This window comes from Cygnus atratus, chromosome 2 (assembly GCF_013377495.2).
Source record: "Cygnus atratus isolate AKBS03 ecotype Queensland, Australia chromosome 2, CAtr_DNAZoo_HiC_assembly, whole genome shotgun sequence".
NCBI lineage: Eukaryota > Metazoa > Chordata > Aves > Anseriformes > Anatidae > Cygnus > Cygnus atratus.
Window position 1 is genome coordinate 31013629 of NC_066363.1, and position 7205 is coordinate 31020833.

Sequence of the window (7205 nt, forward strand, 5' to 3'; positions counted from 1 at the left end):
AGTTAGGCAGCTATAGCTATACAGACAACCAAAACTCTAGCCACACAGGAAACTTATAGTCTACAGTGAGAGGCCACTTGAATTTAGGCAGTTTTAGGGTTAGATGGCACTAGGAAAGAGACAGTCTCCCGGATCCATGTGGCTCAGTTCCATGCAAGAAATCCCCTAATCTTTTACTGAATTTAGCCTATGATATATTACATAAATTTAAGAAGAACTTAGATACCTACAGCTTCAACAGGGAAGTTTCATACACTCCTGATTTTGTTACTGTGCCTCTCTCGGAATGCTGCCATCTTCACACAGCTGAGCCACACAAGATCTGTTTGTACCTAGACCTCACTGTGCCACTTCAACCTATCATTGCTCTCTAAAATACATAATTTGGCACAAGACTGAACTCCTCACAAGGCACAGAGCCAAGGCCATTTCCTTAAAAACCTTTATTGGAAAGAAAATTTATTATTTTGTATATAGTTCAATGTTTATGTTGTTCCCATAGCACAGGACACCTCGTGAAAAATGTTTTCCTAATCTGTTATACCTCCAAATTAGGTATTCTATCTTTTAGCAAGCAGACCAGCTAAAGAAGTTCTGTGTACTTCTCTCTCTTCATTTAAAGATGTATCAGCATGAGATTCATCAGATGACAGCAGGAGACCAAACAGCTGTATGACTCCCCAGCTACCAGTAAAGGTATTCTTCTAGAAAAAAAAGAAACCAAGGGAATGAGTCCATGGATTTCTGCTTCATGATCTCCAATGTCTTTCAAATAACCCTTGTATAGCTCCTTTGCTGTGATTTTCAGATGTGCTGTCTACATCTTTGCAAATCTTGTCCTTAGCACCCGATTTCCATCATGTCCTGGTGTTCAGTGATTTTAAATGTAAGCAGCCACAGCCTGGCTTATATAATGATTGGTTCCATGTTATTACAATACTTCGATAATCTCCACCAGGGATCTGACCATTAAATCAAGCTGTAAATTAGACAGATTGGATCAGCATTTTTCTATAGAGAAATAGCATGTTTCCTTATCCACTATAAGGACTTACTGTTGGCACAATTCTTCAGGCATGAAGACAAGAATGTATTATACTGAACGATGGTACAGATGCCTGAACAAAACATTATAATAGGTCACTGATTTCTCTTGGAAACATCTAGTGCTCTTTGAACTGTAGCCACCTTGGTACTCTAACTTTCACTGTCTTTCACAGAAGAAAGTGATGTAGGAACTATGAGAAAGGAAGATAAAAATATCTAAGCTTTCCCCATTTAAATTTCAAAATGTGAGAGAATGGAGAGAATGTTTATTCTATCCCTTGGGAAAATTAGTCCTTTTATTGCCAGCACCAAAACCAACATCTTCTTATGTGGTCTAGTGTAAAATGCTTCCATGGGTCAAAATTATTTGATGAAAACTATTTCCAAAGTCTTTCTATTTTTGTGTCTTCAGTGTGTCCATTTACAGAGCAGGAGAACTCTAAAACTTTTGCATAGTACAGTGTTTAATTTTACTTAGGCTACCATCCCTTCCCAGTCCCATAAAAAGATTTACGTACAATACATCACAGAGACTATAAACTAAAGACAAAGACTTACACAATGCTGCTGAGGTAATCCTTTGTGCTCTGCACATACCGGTGCTGTATAATATTTGAGGAAAAGCACAATAAACTATTTCAGACATCTGTTTTTAAGGTTGCAGAACACTACAATGTAAAAAACAGACACTACAAGCACTCACATTTCCACTGACTTCAAATGATCCTGGATATTCAGTGGAGAGCACCAAACTGAGTAACTGCTCTCCCAACTGACAACAATAGCATGATGTTAAATGAGACAGATACTCATGCTGCCACTGTGTTGTACTGTCATGATTTCTTTGCTCTCTGCATGATGAAATAGCTGTTAAGCAGAGTTTGACAACAGTGCATTTGCCTTATCATATTTGCTGTTAATTCCACTATTAGGTACTGTATCAGATTTCAGTGCCCTTTTTCAAAGAGCACAGCATCTGCTTACTAGAATTTGCCTTGTTGTCTATAGTCAATAGACAGCATAAATTCTAAATAGAAATGCTTATTACTGTAGTTCTGTGCTTTCTTCCAATATACAAAATACTTTATCAAAAAATAATTCAGGCATCATGTAGCAATGAAGCTGAAACAAAGCAGCTTTCGGGCAGCTGCTCAGCATTCCTCCTTCTGCCTTGTTTTCTTTTCCATAAATGAAGGGAAACAAAGGTTCCTGTTTGTTCTCTAAACCTCCTGCCCATAGCGCAGCAACCTCAATAGCAAGCCAAAAGAACAGTGGCCATAAAGGACATAGCTGGACTTAGGTGAAAGCAAATGCTTCACTAAAGTACATTGCTTCTTACAGGGTAGTAAAGCAAATAAATGCATTGTATCATCTCCATAGCTTTTAAGAGTCACTCAGACTTGCTATCATCTGGAGCAGGATGTTTAAAAAGCTTTCCTGAAGTTCAGGTCTGCATATTCTAGAGAACATAATGAGGTAAGGATGACTTCCATATTTTTGGTCCAAAGAAGTCTAATTTTCCCTTAGTGAAAAGGAGAATTCTAAGACTCTTGAGCTCCAAGGAGACTTCCACAGAGTTCATAAATGCTTTTTTTTTTTTTTTTTTTTTTGGCTGCTGCAGCTTTCTACCCTCCTTTTTATGTTTTGGGTCTTCAGTTTGTGCATCATGACAAAGAATGTTGCAAAGTACTCTAGAACTTCGTGAAGCAAACACAAAGCAAACATATTCAGCTCCTTTGCAGTACATTGCTCAGCAGTGGGCTTCCTGCCAGAGCTCTGCATAGTGATTTTACAGCATTCCAGATCCCAGTATGAATACACTCCGGAGGTTGTTGTTAGTTTTGGTTTGGTTTGGGTTGTTTTGGGTTATTTCTCAAAGGCCTCTAAAAATATTCTTGTAAGTTGGCCTGGCTTTTGTTTTCTATACTTACACAAATTATATAGAAAAAAAAAATTAAGCAGTAACTACTCTATATCTAATCAGATGAAAACCATACTGTATACCATACCATACTTCTTTTAGTTATCTGTGAAAACCTGCCAGCCTCTCTGCCTGTGCTACAAGATATCAGTCAACAGTTGTTAGCAAGCTAGACCATGGGAAGTGTATGTCCTAAATATTGTGTTCCTTCAGCTGAGGATAGCATTTAATTACAGCCTAGGTAATACTGCTTAAAAGCTTGTCTTTATTCACCCTGGTTCAGGGACAGGTAAGTGCATATCTAATGTCTAGAATGAACACAGGCCATGGCAATACCCCAATTAATTTCAGAGTAGATAGGAAAGTGCTTTACAGCTAAGGGTTTGTCTTCTGGACCATTAAATGACTTGGGACTTTAAAAAGACCTCTATGTGAGTTTTGCTCCGAAAGCATGTTTAACCAAATCCATACTCTGATGGTAGTACACCAGTATGGGGACAGATCTGGCTGTTGTCCAGCCCCCCCACCCTTCCTCCCATGTGCTTACTCTCCCAGGGAGTGAGATCTTGGAGGCCCTAACAGTATATAATTTATTTTATTTTTTGAACAAACTTCCCACTGGTGTGATCTGTTTTGATGAAAAAGTCAGAATAACCCAGACATCAGCTTAACACAGGACTAGCCTGAAAATGACCCAATGTCTTTATGACCAATTATGGTCAAAGAAGCTTTTGTTTTGATAATAGCAGGTTTGACGATATCTGTCTTCAGAAGGAGGATGTAATGTTTCCTACATGAGATACCTTCTGTATTGTGTCTTGTTTTCCTTTGTTCTCTCTTTTCCAGGTTCTATTTGCTTCTCAAATTTTTTCTTGGGTGATATCCCATTTTTGTTTCATAGCTTTTTGTCCTTAGAATAGCAGATCATTTATATTATGTGTTGGGAAAAAAAAAAAGGGGGTTTATGGATGTTCTGTCTGTCTCCTATGAGTATTGGGACTAAAATGTAAAGGACCTTCTTAAATACCTAACTTAAATTAAAAGAAAAAAATGTGTTAAAGAAACTTTAAATATTTGGCACTAGGTTCACTACTAGAGAACTTGCTCAATATATCTAGTTCTCTTCATGGTTCATTATAAAAGTTCTTTTATATTCCAGACAGAGCATTTGAATCTAAGCTGATTTTTGTTCTCCATTCTAGGTATTTTATAGTCATATAAACTTTATCTACCCAGAGTAAGGACAAGAAAGATAGGGGCTCACCTATGCAGTCTTCTGGAGGAGGAAAGTCAAATATGTCCAGCTGCTGGCAGTTGAAGCTACACCTGTTGCGCCCAAAGGAGTTACTGCAGGTTTAATGTGACAGCTGAAACTATCACTACCAGCTGGAAGGACTCAGCTACTCAAAGTGTTACGACAACCAGCAGAGGCTGGGCCTAGCAGCCAAAATGTGTCCAGCTATCAAAGCATTTCACTACAGTTCTGTCTCTGCAAGATACTCTTCAGGTACAAACAAGCCCACTCGGCCAGCAAACCAAAGTGATAGCAAGATCACATGAAAACAGCACTGAAGTAAGCCAAAAGCCCTGCAGAGAAATACATACATTAGTACAGGCTCAACACACAGAAAGGTGACTTTTGGAGGGAACTGACTGACTCCTTTTGGAGTCCACACTAGTGATCTTAAGAATTCCTGCAACAGAGCATAGCTGACCACAGCTGAAAGGGGAAAGGCAAACTCTTCTATTTGCACAGGAGCATGGGAGTGCAGTAAATGCAGCGTAAATGGCTTGCCTTCTTCCACAGACACTTTGCAGCAGTGAAGGAAAGTCTCTATGGTGCAGGATGCCTTTCAAAATTCATGTGTGTCTTTACCTTGGAAATGTTTGATTTTTCTCTGCATTACAAGCTCCTCAAAACAAGTAGCTTTTTACCAGTGTGCAATCATCAAAACACAGAAATATGTGCAGATGCATATGAGCAGGGAAAAGGGCTGCACAGCCATGTGGATGCAACCACGCCATGGGTCAGTTATGTAGGACATCCAATCAGTGTTTATAGATGGATTTCTCTAAAAGGTCACCGTGTCATTAAAATAGTGTCTGATTGCACTTATTACAGTGTGGTCTGGACTGAGTGGGGACACCCATCTACATAGCTGAAGTGGCAGATGCTAACTTTTCTAGAGGCAAATATGGACATCTCAGTAAAGAAAATTACTTGTAAACCAGTAAAAGTGAATATATCCCTGTGACACTAGTTGTTCTGCTTGGAGCAGACTCATGGGGATGGCAATTGTTAGTAGTTCATAGCACTGATTTCTGTCTGAGAACCTGAATTAGTCATACAAGGCAGCAGGCAGTAAGGCTTTTTGGTGTGCAAGCACCACTTCTCACCATTGCCTCAGCACCCTACCCTCACTTTCTTCCCAGCTTGGCCAGCCTTGCCTTGGCATGCTCTACCTCTTAAACAAGTTGCATCTTCTTCCAGATGTTTCCACTCTAGGTGTCACAGCTGAGAAAGCTGGGCAGTATGAGTAGCATATGAGACTCAGGCATGTTTGTGCCCATGTGGCGTCCTTTTTTGACTGCTTTTATTGACCATTTCTATATAAAGAACATTTTCATAGGGATCAAGTTTCATTTCTGAATAATTACATATATGAAAACGAACTAATTGAATTCCAATGAATAATTCAAGCAGCTGTAATATTTGAATCTATAATCTGCCAGAGTGTTATATGATCTTATTTCCATTTGATTCCTGAGAGGAAGTGCCTTACAAGCACTGGTACATAAAGTTGTCTCTAAACACAGACACCATCCATCGTAAATGTTTAATGTCCAATCATGAATTACAGCACCTGTTTTAAGTGATCAGCTACTAAAGGATATATAAAAAAATAAGAGGACGGAAATAGGGGTTTCTTTCAAGGAAGATTATTTCCTGCTGTTGAATTTCTACATCTCAATAAGAGCCAAATTCAGACTCTGTTCTTGCAACATCTACTGTGTATAGCTGAAAAGTGAAACAAAGATCTTAGCATGGAATTTCAGTTACAACACCAAATATTTCAAACTTGTTTTGCATGCACAATGATTTAAAACCTTGGCTATCTGTGTACATGCAATACACTAGAAAACAGGACCCACAAAAACTTACGCACTTTCTCAGTGATTTTTGCATCAATCTTGTCTACTATTCCAATTGTTTTTGTTTTTTAAATACCTGATAATTTGTAAAATGTCATTTTTATTACACACATTCACCTGCAAAAAATACACTCCATGGAGCCTCTATAAAAATTTCCTTCTAATCAGAATAATTTCTTTAGTGGTAAGTGGCATGCGATGAGTAATAAAGAGTCAGCATTAAGTTGCAAAATCAGTGGCTTACTAAAAATAAATAAAATACAGAGGAAAATAAACATAATAAGATATAATAGAGAATAGAGGGAGTAAGGTGGGGGGGGGGAGGGGTGTGGAACCTCACAGACTGGTTTGGAATGATTCACATACAGAAAAATGGGGAAAAATTCACAGTGGATCAGTTTCTCAGGGTGTTCGGTCCAAGTCTCACTGGCAAGAGTGAAGAGGCAGACATTAGAAATATGAAGCAAGGAGAAAGACATTATAAAAAAAATGGAGTGAGGGGAAGGACTTTGTGCCACTTTTTCCTTTTGGCCTTTATACTCTACACACATTTTCCTTACCCTTACTCATACTCGTATATCTGGGGGAAATGTTGGGATTGGGAAGTGATCCATGAGAATGAAGCAGCTTGAAAAGCATTATATTAGTCTGTGGAATAAGTAATACTTCAACCAAATGAAGTAATGGAAACCGCTTCACCCAAGTCATTTAAAATTGGACTGAATAAGGCACTGGAGATTATGCTGAAGGGAACAATTCTGCATTGGCAGGAGTATGGACAAGATGACTTAATAGATCTAGTGTCCATGTGCCAAATCCTGAGATCCGGATCCAGTTTTTATTACTCTATCATTACTAAAGCTGAACTTCCATTCACATTATTGGGAGCTCAACTTGACAAGGAAAAAATAACCAGGAGCTTCAGTATTTATGCATAAGAGCATGAATGAAAGCTATTTCCACATAATTTTAAAAAATAACTTGCTGCATAATAATTGTAAAGTTTGATTGCAAAAATAGTAGATCCGAATAGAGCACTCTGAATTATTCCTTACATCCTGCTCAGGAAACTTGCACAGTATCT

At 38.4% G+C, this 7205-nt stretch overlaps 1 long non-coding RNA gene across 1 annotated transcript; it reads right to left on the reverse strand.

Annotated features, from left to right (window-relative positions):
* Positions 1-519: 519 nt before the first annotated feature.
* Positions 520-4992, reverse strand: LOC118255868 (uncharacterized). The gene is made up of 3 exons (XR_004781058.2): positions 4233-4992; positions 1606-1649; positions 520-704 (listed from the first exon to the last, which is right to left on the reverse strand). It is a non-coding gene; the product is annotated as an uncharacterized LOC118255868 (long non-coding RNA).
* Between the last annotated feature and the right edge of the window lie 2213 nt (positions 4993-7205).